Source organism: Callithrix jacchus, chromosome 5, assembly GCF_049354715.1.
Source record: "Callithrix jacchus isolate 240 chromosome 5, calJac240_pri, whole genome shotgun sequence".
NCBI lineage: Eukaryota > Metazoa > Chordata > Mammalia > Primates > Cebidae > Callithrix > Callithrix jacchus.
In genome coordinates this window covers 15,060,295-15,073,274 of record NC_133506.1, presented here as the reverse complement: position 1 = coordinate 15,073,274, position 12,980 = coordinate 15,060,295, and positions in this window count along the sequence as shown.

The following is a 12,980-nucleotide window of genomic DNA, read 5'->3' as shown; positions in this document are numbered from 1 at the left end:
CTAGGAAATCACCCCAAAATGAATATTTAAATTTGCATTAGATTTAAAGGAGACTGGGTGCTATAATTAGATTATTTTGAGGTGGACAAAGAGCTGTTATCCCAACTGATTTAGTAGGTACTGTAATTGAGAAGATGTTTATCAGATTATACTTTTTAGTGATTTACAGGTATATTTTATAGGGAACATGTTCTGTGTATAGTGAATAAATAAGTTTTATAGTATCACAAAAAAGTAGAAAAACAATCAAAATTCTACCATCTATACTGATTACTTTTACACACACACATGCACATATGCACAGACATTTTTATTAAAATGAGCATATACTACCTTGAAATTATTTTTTATTTAAAATAAAAGAACAGTAATTATATTTCAGGCCATTAAATGTCTGATACTTTACACAATAGTAACAAAGATAATTATAATTATCAAGTTTTTAGAACATTTGATATACATTTATCATATATTAATATTCTAATTTTAATATACTAATTCTAGAAGCATTTTTTGACAAATAATGAGTCAATGGCAAAATGGGGAAAATAAATAGATGTAAAAGATTACAATGAGAATCTTTCTATTTGAAATAAGAGTAAGATGTACACAGACATTTCACTTAACTTTACATCAGTCTGCTGGGGAGAAGTCAGTCTTCTCTAGGGAGCCAAAGGGGAGAACTTTGGTTTGGAAAAGTGGGGAAAATGCTTGAATGTGAAGCCACTGAATCAATTGTCACTCCACCAACCTCTTGAGGTCTATCCGAATGACTATTTCAGTTCTGAAGACACAAGGAGGCATTCTTAAATGTTCTAGATGGAAGAGTTAAACTCTTCGTTCCTCCTTTGCCTGTCTTGTTTCCCGAATTTCCTTCCCAGTATTTCCTGCCTGGGGTCACCTCCAAAATAAATTGCTTGCATGGAAACTTAAAGCATCTAGTTTGGAAAGAATATTTGGCATAAGAATAAGAGCAAATTAAGTGTTTCTTGGAAATACATTAACAAATGACGGAACAAATGGAACTCCTATTCTGAATTAGTCTTCTTCATTAAGGAAGAGGCTTTTCTAACTGGAAGAAGTAGAATGAATACTGCAAGAAACTATTGAGTAATGACAGAGTTTGAGACCTAAGCCTAGTGGGATTAAATATTCTTCTTTAATTTAACATATCTCCATGCAGTGAGTATATTATGCATTGGGCTATACTGTAGACAGTGTGAATACATTATAAAGATAGATCAAGTTCTATACTTATGAGCAGGGATAGATAGAACTACAAATGAATTGAACAATAGATTACCTCCATCCGGTGATGTGTTGAAATGAAGAAAATAAAACAGGATAATAGAATGATTCATGTATTTCTTCATTCATGTAATAATTAGTTCATTCATTCAATAAATATTTATTCTCTACTAGTATAAGATAACTACATACTAATGTTTAAGTATCAGAGAAGATTTCTTATAGAAGTCTGAACTGTAAAAATTATGTACTGTCTCTCAAAAATGGTGATGATGACTTATCATGGGGATTATTGTCTTTTCTTTCTCAGCTTAGTACAATATTCTAGCATAGATTATCATGCATGTGATTTATGAATCTTTGGAAAATAATATAGCTAATCTCTAGGAGCTAGCATACATTTGTTCAAGACAAGTCACGTCAAATTCATATGATTTCTCATTTTGTTAGAATCTCTGGGGAACAGAAAATGCCATGCATAAAATGCTTATCAGTTGTTTCAATTATATCAGTGCAGATAACAGTATTTTTTTTTCAAGAACATCATACATAAATAGTAGATGGAATGATAGAAGTGTTGATATGTAGTGTCTTAAACATATGCCTGCTATTTGTTGGCAAGTGGCCCTGTAGTTTTCTAATAGATTTTGACTGGCTATACTCTTAGGTCTGAGTTGACTCAGTATTTCTATGGATAATTTTGATAGAATTTTAGAAGTAAGGATGCATCGATAGCTGAAACTATAAGTGACAGACTCAAGAATAAAAGTGATCAACTGACAGAAATACACGGAGCCAAAACCATTGAAATGAGATTAAGCAGAAACAAGTTTCAAGTTCTGTTTAGGTTCAGAAAGTCAGCTGCATGAGTGAGCTTGTTTGGCCACAGTACAGATGGCAGAGGTCTGAGATTTCCATTTGATGACAACTGTAAAATAAGCCAATGGAATGATGTGGCTGTTCAGAAAACAGACTAGCACAATCTTGGGTTGCATTAATGAAATATTGTGTCTAGCACAATAGAGGCAATAGAAAAAAAGATTTCACCAAATTCTGTGAGATGATTTATGGGATGAAGTGTCAAACTCCTTGCATTATATTTTTATGGCTTCTCCAATTGGAATGTGTTCAGAAAAAGACACACAGAACTTTGAAAATTCTATCTTTTGAGGCAAGACTGAAAGTAAAAGAGTATTGTTTTTCTGCAGGAGAAAAGAGCAAGGAGATATTTGCAGAGTGTTTTTGTCTACATGGTAAACTTTCATATTTAAGAAGCCAGAGAATGCTAATCTAGAATATTGGTTTAAAGTTAGAGAAATGAAGATTTTGATCTAACACGAGGAACAAACTTGTGTTGTCCAAACCTACTGGTTCATGGCTAATGTGAAGGAAGATACCTTGTACTAGAGCCATTTAATCCAAAAGATTCATCCCAGAGTAGGGACTTGGATTAGATGGTATATCAGTTAGTTATCTATCACTACATAAAAATTACCCCTAAACTTATAGGCCTAAGAAATTTATTTTGCCTTAGCTCTTTATGGGTCAGGAACTCAGAAAGGTTTGCCTGGGTAGTTCTCACTTGGGGTGTCTCATGCAGTTGCAGTTATATATTGACTATAGTTGCAACCATATAAAGAAGGCTTACTGGGCTGGATGTCCAAGGTACCTCACTCAGGTTTTTCTCACATTTGTCTTAGAGCTCACCTAGGGCAGCCACTGGAGCACGTATATGTGATTTTTTTTAATGTGTTATCAACTTCTGCACATTATAGTTGCTTTGGGATATTTAAGGTTTTTATATGTCTGCTTATGGATATAAATAAAATCATATGTCCCAGCACTCAAGACAGAAGCTGCATTACCCACTATAATATAGCCTCAGAAATTGTGCCATATCTTTATACCATTTGCATACATCTTTAGACCATTAGATCATTTCATGAGTCAGAAGCCCATATAGATGGATGAAAGAGGGATGTAATCCCACTTTTGAGGGAAGGAGTGTCCAAAATTTGTGGACATTAAAAAAAAAAACTGCCACAGATAACCTCTTAACTTCCAGCTTGAAATCTCTGATTTTAGGTTAATTACTGATGGTAAGGTTTTTAAGAGAAATAGAGAATTTAGATGTTATCTTCTAAAAATTTGGCATAAATATCTGAGCTTTCTTGACATTATTTGCTGGTACTATCACATAAGGGATTTTTAGTATAATTTTACACACACATGTACAGGATGTTATGAGAAATGCAAAGCTAAAGTAATTTATTAAAAATTATGAACATAAATACATAAATCAGGAGAGTTCAGCTAGTTTAGGCCAGTGGTAAGGCCATGAAAAGACCAGGCATGCAATTGACAAGCTCAGACAATGGGTGCTTCTACGCTTGTCTTGGGTAGAAATATCTATTGAAATAAAAATTTAAATGTAAACACTGTGTTTGATGACAGATAAACTTGGAGTGTTGTGCCTTACAGAAATATGAAGTTATGCTCATCCGGACGGAGACCTAACTCTTAGCAGAATCTCAATTCCAACAACCACTGAGGACCATATATATGTGCTGGTTCCTGTTATTCGTCATTTTGATAACTTCTAAGAGCCTTGATTCATACCTAACTGTTGCTCTCATTTGCCCACTAGAGTTGGATGTGCCCTTTGAGTTCTCCTGATATCTGACTCTGGCCATACCCTAAGACTAATTCTGCTACCATAACTAGGTTTTAGCCCTTTTTGTACTTCTTAATGCATCTGACATCAGCCCAACCTAGATTTATCTTGATGTCCCTAGGAGATGCTGACAATCTCCCCACCACATTGCTGAGATCAACCTATTACTAATCACCCTTTAGAGATTCTAGTAAAAGAACTTTGTTTCTCATAGATTTTTTTCTCACTTGAGGAAAAACATCTATGTTTTTTTAGAGTAGCCTCTAAACAACTAAATATTTGGTAGAGTTAATCAGACTTGAATCCTTTCTTGATGTTTTTTCTCTGCTCTTTTTATCTTATCTTATGATGAAGAAAATAGAAATAGTAATCGATGACTTGCCTTTTCCACCATTTATTTTTCCAATTTTAATTATCTTTTACTTCTTTAGTGCTTTTTGGGAAATATTTGCATAATATTTCCCAGAATTCCTGGTTGCTGCTTTACTGCTGTAGGAATAAGTAAAGATCTACTTGTACCTCTCAAAGAGGAATTAGCCAGTACTTTCAAAGATGATTTTGTTTATAAAGTATAATCTGCCACTTGCACAGTAAATACTCGTCATATTTTCATATTTTGACCTTAATTTTATCTCAACTTCTACTTTCATTTACTAGACCAAAATAGGAGACCTCTTGGTGAGAAAAAGCACCAGCTATAGCTTGAGAGAATAAACACGTAATAAAAAAAATTTATTATTATAAATTATTACCTTAATTAGAACTTCCCCTTGATATCCAAAGTGCCATTAAGAGTCATGAGAGCTAAAAAGGTACTTATTAATGGACCCATGGACGGGAACATACAAATTGATAATTCAGATAAACAACATGCTGGTTTTCAAGGATTGTAATGAGACTCTTATCTCATTTTTTAACTTGTTCCCCTTTAAAGAACAAAAACATACACATTTGCAACAAAACTATAAAACAATCCCTGCAAGAAGTGCGAATATTCTTCTTCACCAACACTCTTTCTGGTGGAATATTTCCACCCTAGGCTAATTTTAAACTTCTTTAGACCTTTCATGTACAGCCTGGTTTGCGGTAACCCAATTGTATCGATGTATCAACCCGTCCGGGTATATACTCAGAGTTCAGGCCAACATTTGGCCAATGTGTGCAAAGTCTGATTAGATAGATTATTTACTTTTTTGGAAGCTGAAAAAGCTGAAATATGGTTTGCATGTTTGCTCCTATTTTCTTGAAAAATCACAGAATTTACGGCTGTAAAATGCCCAGTGATGGAGTAAGAGCGTACAATATGGCAGCCTGTTTTTCAGCAATATATGTGCTCTTCTTAAAGCATCAGTGACAAATATCCTGTATTATTCTTGAATCATTACTGGGGGTTACAGCCATACTATCACAATAACCAAAAGACTGTCAAAAAGAGGATGCAGGGAAGATTCTCCTGAGGTCATTATTCCTTGATAAGTTTGGGATGTTTGACTAGTCTCTAGAATTGTGATCTGAAAAATACTGGGATACTTTGGTTGGGTAAAAACTTGCCGTTTCATTGTCTCAGAGTAGCAATTATGGATCCGGAACCTGAGTCATGGGGCCACTCGTGTCAAGAGGCAACTGAAAAGATGAGAACAAATGTTAAACTTCCTCTTTCTAGAGACTGCGTCTGAACTAGTGGTAATGTATACACAATTTTCGGCGTGTTCAGATGACATGAAACAGCAAGAAAAACATGCTGATAACTTTCATGGAATTTACAAGAGACTACAGGAAGTGTAGTCATGTTCACTAATGGAAAAAGAAAAGAAAAAAAAAGAATTTATTTATTTATTTATTTGAGACGGAGTTTCGCTCTTGTTACCCAGGCTGGAGTGCAATGGCGCGATCTCAGCTCACCGCAACCTCCGCCTCCTGGGTTCAGGCAATTCTCCTACTTCAGCCTCCTGAGTAGCTGGGATTACAGGCACGCGCCACCATGCCCAGCTAATTTTTTGTATTTTTAATAGAGACGGTGTTTCACCTTGTTGACCAGGATGGTCTCGATCTCTCAACCTCGTGATCCACCCGCCTCGGCCTCCCAAAGTGCTGGGATTACAGCCTTGAGCCACCGCGCCCGGCCCAAGAATTTATTTTTTAATGATGACAAATAAAGTCCTGGCCAGTTAAAAAATTTCTACTAATAAGGAATAACATTATTTGTAGAAAATTAGACATAAATAAAGCACAGGTAATAACAAATGAAACATCAACAACAAATGTAATACCCAAGCACACCATGATTCTAGCTTAAATAATTACTAATAAAATATATCTAATTTATATAGTACCTCTAAGAGTTTTTATGCACATATATTAAATATACAGAACTTTACAACTATTGAGTAGATAAATTAAGTAGATCTCATTTTGTAGTGTATCTTACTGCATACTTTTTTGGGTAATATATATTATTCATGTCACATTTTTCTAAGTACATTACTTCTGGTTATATGCTTTATAACCAGAAAGTTATATCTTTATTATAAAGATACAGCAACTGACTTTTGAGTAAGAACTTGCTATTGAATATGGAGGTTTATTGGCCATTTGAAAAAATGAATAAACACTATTATGATAAACCAGCTTGTAAACTAAATATTACATAAACTATGTAATTTTTCTCCTCAGGAAAAATTCTTGAAAGTGTAAAGCCTTCAATGACTTCCCATTGGGTACAGGATAAAGACAGGTTTTCTCACTTGGGCTCATATTTCCTCTACTCAGGTCCAGCCACACTGGACATGTGATTAGTCTATTCATTGAGAGTTTGGCTTTCTTCAAGCTGGACACTTAGTACCAGTGCATTTCCTGGGGTCCTTTGTTGAGATCCCATGACTAGTCTTATTATTTTTAGATACATAGTAAATGTATTTATTTATGGAGTATATGAGATAGTTTGATACAGGCACACGATGCATAATAAACACTTCATGGTAAATGGAAATCCATACTCCCATGTTTTTATCTTTTATATTACAAACAATTCAGTTATGCTCTTTTAGTTATTTTAAAATGCACAATTAAATTATTTTTGACTATATTCACCTCATTGTATTATCCCATACTAGATCTAATTTTTATTATTTTTATTAGATCTTATTAAATATTTAAGTAAACTATTTGAATATTAAATATTTGTAAAACTCTTTAAATAATAACTGAAATATTAGGCTTGTTATTGCAATATAACATGGCTTACCCTGACTGATACACTGGCCTTTATATGCATCATTGCTTTTCCTTCCTTATGTTATTTGTACATATTATTACATTTGCCTGCCACTTTCCTTCCTTTGCTAGTAAATATTTACTTACTCAATGATTTAAGGCACACTGCACCCTAGGAAATTTTGCCAAAATTCTGGTACTGCCCAATTTATCTATATTATAGGCACTTTTAAGTCCACCCAACTCTCTCAGTGCTTGCCAAAATTGCAGTTTTGCATTGTTTACTTTATTAATATGTCTATTTCTATTTTGTAATGTGTATCTTGTCTTATAGATCATATCCACTGTGGGAGGTAGATATCTTACAAAGTGCTTGGCACATAATAATCACTCAATAAATTATTTGCTTAATGAATGAATAAACATCAAGACACATTTCTAAGTTTTATCATTTTCTACACAAAATGATCTCTGAAAAGATTTCATACTATATTGCATAAAAATGATCATTCCTCTTAACCTGTATCAATAGCTTGCCCATTTTAGAAATAAATCTACCTCATTGCTCATTGTTTTAATTTTAATTTCTTTCAAAGTATAAAGTATTTTCATTGCTTCATTAGTCATTTATATTTCTTGTGGCCTGTTCATATTATTTGCTCAATTTGAGTTGGGTTTAAATCACTTATAATTGAAAGGATACTGAATAATGTAAAATACTGAATCTATTCAGCTTTGTTCTGCTCTGTGGACATTGCATGCCACTTCTCTCTGGGTATCTGTTACTTTTTACCTTTTCCAGAACATTCTGAGTGTCAAAATCACTAACTTGACAATATTAAAGGCATTGGGCAGCTAGTAATAAGGAAATACTTGACTTCTAGTCTACTAATTTTCCTTCTGCAGAGTATTTATAAGACTCCCACGCGGAGACCCAGGTGACTAACAGGACAGTATTCGGACTGTGAAGGCATTATCAAGTGCCCAATACTCTAGAACTCTGATACTATCCATCTTGTCTAGCTGTCAATTCACCAAACGAACTAAACTCAGGCATGCATGCACAAACCAAGACCACATATACATTAGCCTAAATTCTGTTATGATACATAGGACATGGCATAACAAAATTAATTGTAACCTAATTGTTTTCTATTCTATGGACCCAAATAATTCAAAGTGTGAATAAACTCATTCAAAAGTATATTTATCTATGCTTTGTGGTTCCCACTTCTGGTCAAATGCATCCTTTTATTTCTATAAGGGGTCCCTCTATAAAAAGTCACAAAGTAAGTTTTCTATTAAGCTTTTTCATCTTTAGCCTTAAAATATAAATCTTGTTCTCTTTGGATTTTGCAGGAAGAGCTAATTTCAGGTGCATTCTATTTCCTGGTGAAAATGCTCTATATTTATGTGTGTGTGTGTCTGTGTGTGTAGACATATATATATACACATACATACTTTGGGGGTCAAAAAACGTATATACGCACTTTCTTAATTTGACATTCACATGAAAATTCTAGAGGGCCAATTTTGCAATGTTGAGCTTCATTACAGTGTTGATATCCACAAGATAAAACAACAACAAAAACCACTTTTTTCTTTTGTCTGACACTTGTGATCTTTTCCTGTAGATAATTTGGTGGTGTTCAATTGATTGCTCTGTTTCAGTGAAGCAAACTGCATTTCCAGATTTGGAGCACACCATCTGTTATAGAGGTCTGTTGAAGGAATTATTAATAAATATCTCATATATGTGTGCATTGTTTCAGAAAGCAGATACCTGCAGAGAGGACCAACACCAGTGTCCACTAGATTCACTAAGCTGTCTTGGTGTCTGAGTGAGTTTGCCCACCTTGTCACAATCACAATATCCTTTGCTTATCCTTTGCTTATTGTAGGCTGGCCTACAATATATTACTGTTCTATGTATCACACACATGTGCCACAGATGGTCATTTTTAATTTCAGAACTCAACCGTAATAAATTCAGTACATTAATATTTGGCTAAGATTAAGTGCTGGGAGGCCATCACGGAAAACTCATCAGTCAAGTCCATCTCTAACCAGGCAGTGGTGATTCCATTTCTACAAAATAAATCTTTGTTCTTCTGTCTCCTCTGCCTTATAACCTATTTTCTTTCTTTGCAAGGAAGATGTAAATCGAATCCACACGCTAACATTTGCTTACAAGCTGTGCAAAAGAACTCAGGGTTTTGGTATTTGGTTCAAACAGACCTTTCTGAGAGACATGCTAATAGCTGTGAAAGTCAGAGTGGGTCCTGGTTTTCTCTTTGCCCTTTGGACTCTGCATTTATTTTATTTTTCTAAATCAACTCAGTAGAAGGCCGCTGGATCATCAGCAGCAATTCTAGTGGAATCACTGTACTGAGGGCATGGTCTTATTTCTGTACTTAGGTCAAGACAAAAGGCAACGTCTTCAGATGGGCACGTGAAGGGAAAATATTAATACTAAATAAAACTGGACAGAATCATGAAGATGCTCACAGAGATTAATATGTGATTGTATGTGAGAGTGAGAAAGGGTGGCTGAGGACTAAATGAGGTAGGTATGAATAGGGTTGCAGGAAAAGATGAACTCTCAGGAACTTCGAGAAGAACATCATTTAAGTTTGGAAAAGGGTTTTTCACCGTGGAGTTTCTTCCACCTCCTTGCCTTGAATGTAACCTGTAATTCCTCAGAGAGCACTTCTTTCCTTGTAATCGTCTTAAAGCAGTGACATTTCTTTTCGCTGGCTCTATGTGCCTCTGAGTTTGGAAGCGTACTGGTGTGCACCTTGCTTCTCACGGCCACTTTGAACCCATGCTCTCCTGGAATAGCACCTTCTCCACCCTCTGATTTTCTCATCTACCCAGATTACTCCCTTCATTTATCAAAGACTTTGGCAACTGGCCTATAGATTTCTTCATCCCAATTCTTTAGCATCCACGTATCTTTTCTTATTCTCATCTCTTCCAAGCTGCCTTAGCTTCCCCTTCCCACGGTCGCTCCTTGAACTTTGTCAGGACTTCAAACTGCTCAACTTTCATGAGCTACCAGTCATACCCTGAGCACAGTGTTGTCTCCTTCCCAATTTTCTATCCAACTTCAACAATGACTGTTATTTTTCTCTATCTCAATAGGCCCCTATCCAGTCTTTCTTTCAATTCACTCATTTTTTTATTTCTCTCAATTTAAATCTTATGTTCCCAACAGTATTATTGTAATAATATTTGTGCCAGCAACGCAGCTGGCACTGGCTCCTTTGTTCATTACTACACTGTAATATCTTAATTTTGACCCCATTTATTTGCCATCTTTGTGTTTACATTTGAACAAATCCACATGGCAGACATGCTATGCTATTTTATGAATTACACACTCCTGGCCACCAGTCTCAGTAGCTCCATTTTCCTAGCCATGTTGTTATGATTTATGGTCATCTCATTCTTTTTACTCTCCATGAGGGTCATTTCAAATAAGCTCCACTCTTCTCAATGTCTAACCCCTCTTCTCCCTTATACCTTATCAGATGATGTCACTTAAAATTAAGTCCTATCCCTTGATAAGATGCTTTTGCATCTTATCTCTTCCAGTCATTCTTTATTCACTTGGATTATTTATCCCTTTCTCCCTTAAATATTTAGCCTGGATCATTCCCATTGATCTTTGAATAGGCTTAACTTTCCCATATGAAATGTTAATTAAACAATCCAGCATCCTCCAGCTACAACCCTGTATCTTTCTTTTCACTATCTGTAATTGTTAATTGTGTGTGTTAACTTGGCTGGGCTATGGTAAGCAGTTGTTAGGCCAAACACTAGTCTATGTGTTACTGTAAAGGTATTTTGTAGATGTGATTAACATTTACAATGAACAGACTTCATGTAAGGCAAACTACCTTCCATAATGTAAGTGGTTCTCATCCTATCAGTTGAAGATCTTAAGAACAAAGATGGAGGCTTCCCAAGAAAGAAGGAATTATTTATCCAGGCTTTAACATAAAAATACCACCTGTGCTTCTTGCCTCCAAATAAGACTGCCACGTCCACTTTTACCTGAATTTTCAGCCTGCCCACATGTCCTATGGATTTCAGACTTACCAACCTCCATAACTATGTGAGCCAATTTCTTAAAAGCTCTCTCTCTAATATTGTATTTATACATTATTAATATATATTATATTATATATAGACACACACACACACACACACACACACGCCAATGTCACTTTGTCAGTTAGAACTTTTCTGACCATATCATTTACGACTACAACTCCTTCCCCTTGTAGCACTTCCTATCTGTGTTCCCCGTATTCACTTAATATCCTCTTGAACTGTCACATAATCTCCAAGAAGACAGGAATTTTTTTTCCTGTTTTTAGTATCCTGTATCCCTGTTATCTAGAACAATGTCAAAATATTTTTATTTATGAAATGAATAAGTGAGTAAATAATGACTCTGACTTTTAAAATTAGTACTCAAAATCATTATTGCATACTTATATGGTATGCAATAATGTATTTTTTATTTATTTTTTTAATTTAATTTTATTTTATTTTATTTTTTTTATTTTTTATTTTTTTTATTTTTTATTGGATTATAGGTTTTGGGGTACATGAGCAGAGCATGCAAGACAGTTGCGTAAGTACACACATGGCAGTGTGCTTTCTTTTCTTCTCCCCTTCACCCACATTTGGCTTTTCTCCCCAGGCTATCCCTCCCCACCTCCCCCTCCCACTGGCCCTCCCCTTATCCCCCCAATAGACCCCAGTGTTTAGTACTCCCCTTTCTGTGTCCATGTGTTCTCATTTTTCATCACCCACCTATGAGTGAGAATATGCGGTGTTTCATTTTCTGTTCTTGTGTCAGTTTGCTGAGGATGATGTTCTCCAGATTCATCCATGTCCCTACAAACGACACAAACTCATCATTTCTGATTGCTGCATAATATTCCATGGTGTATATGTGCCACATTTTTCCAATCCAGTCTATTATCAATGGGCATTTGGGTTGATTCCAGGTCTTTGCTATTGTAAACAGTGCTGCAATGAACATTCGTGTACATGTGTCCTTATAGTAGAAGGATTTATAGTCTTTTGGATATATACCCAGTAATGGGATTGCTGGGTCAAATGGAATTTCTATTTCTAAGGCCTTGAGGAATCGCCACACCGTCTTCCACAATGGTTGAACTAATTTACACTCCCACCAACAGTGTAAAAGTGTTCCTTTTTCTCCACATCCTCTCCAGCATCTGTTGTCTCCAGATTTTTTAATGATCGCCATTCTAACTGGCGTGAGATGGTATCTCAATGTGGTTTTGATTTGCATCTCTCTGATGATCAGTGACGATGAGCATTTTTTCATATGATTGTTGACCTCATATATGTCTTCTTTCGTAAAGTATCTGTTCATATCCTTTGCCCACTTTTGAATGGGCTTGTTTGTTTTTTTCCTGTAAATCTGTTTGAGTTCTTTGTAAATTCTGGATATCAGCCCTTTGTCAGATGGGTAAACTGCAAAAATTTTTTCCCATTCTGTTGGTTGCCGATCCACTCTAGTGACTGTTTCTTTTGCCGTGCAGAAGCTGTGGAGTTTCATTAGGTCCCATTTGTCTATTTTGGCTTTTGTTGCCAATGCTTTTGGTGTTTTGTTCATGAAGTCCTTGCCTACTCCTATGTCCTGGATAGTTTTGCCTAGATTTTCTTCTAGGGTTTTTATGGTGCCAGGTCTTATGTTTAAGTCTTTAATCCATCTGGAGTTAATTTTAGTGTAAGGTGTCAGGAAGGGGTCCAGTTTCTGCTTTCTGCACATGGCTAGCCAGTTTTCCCAACACCATTT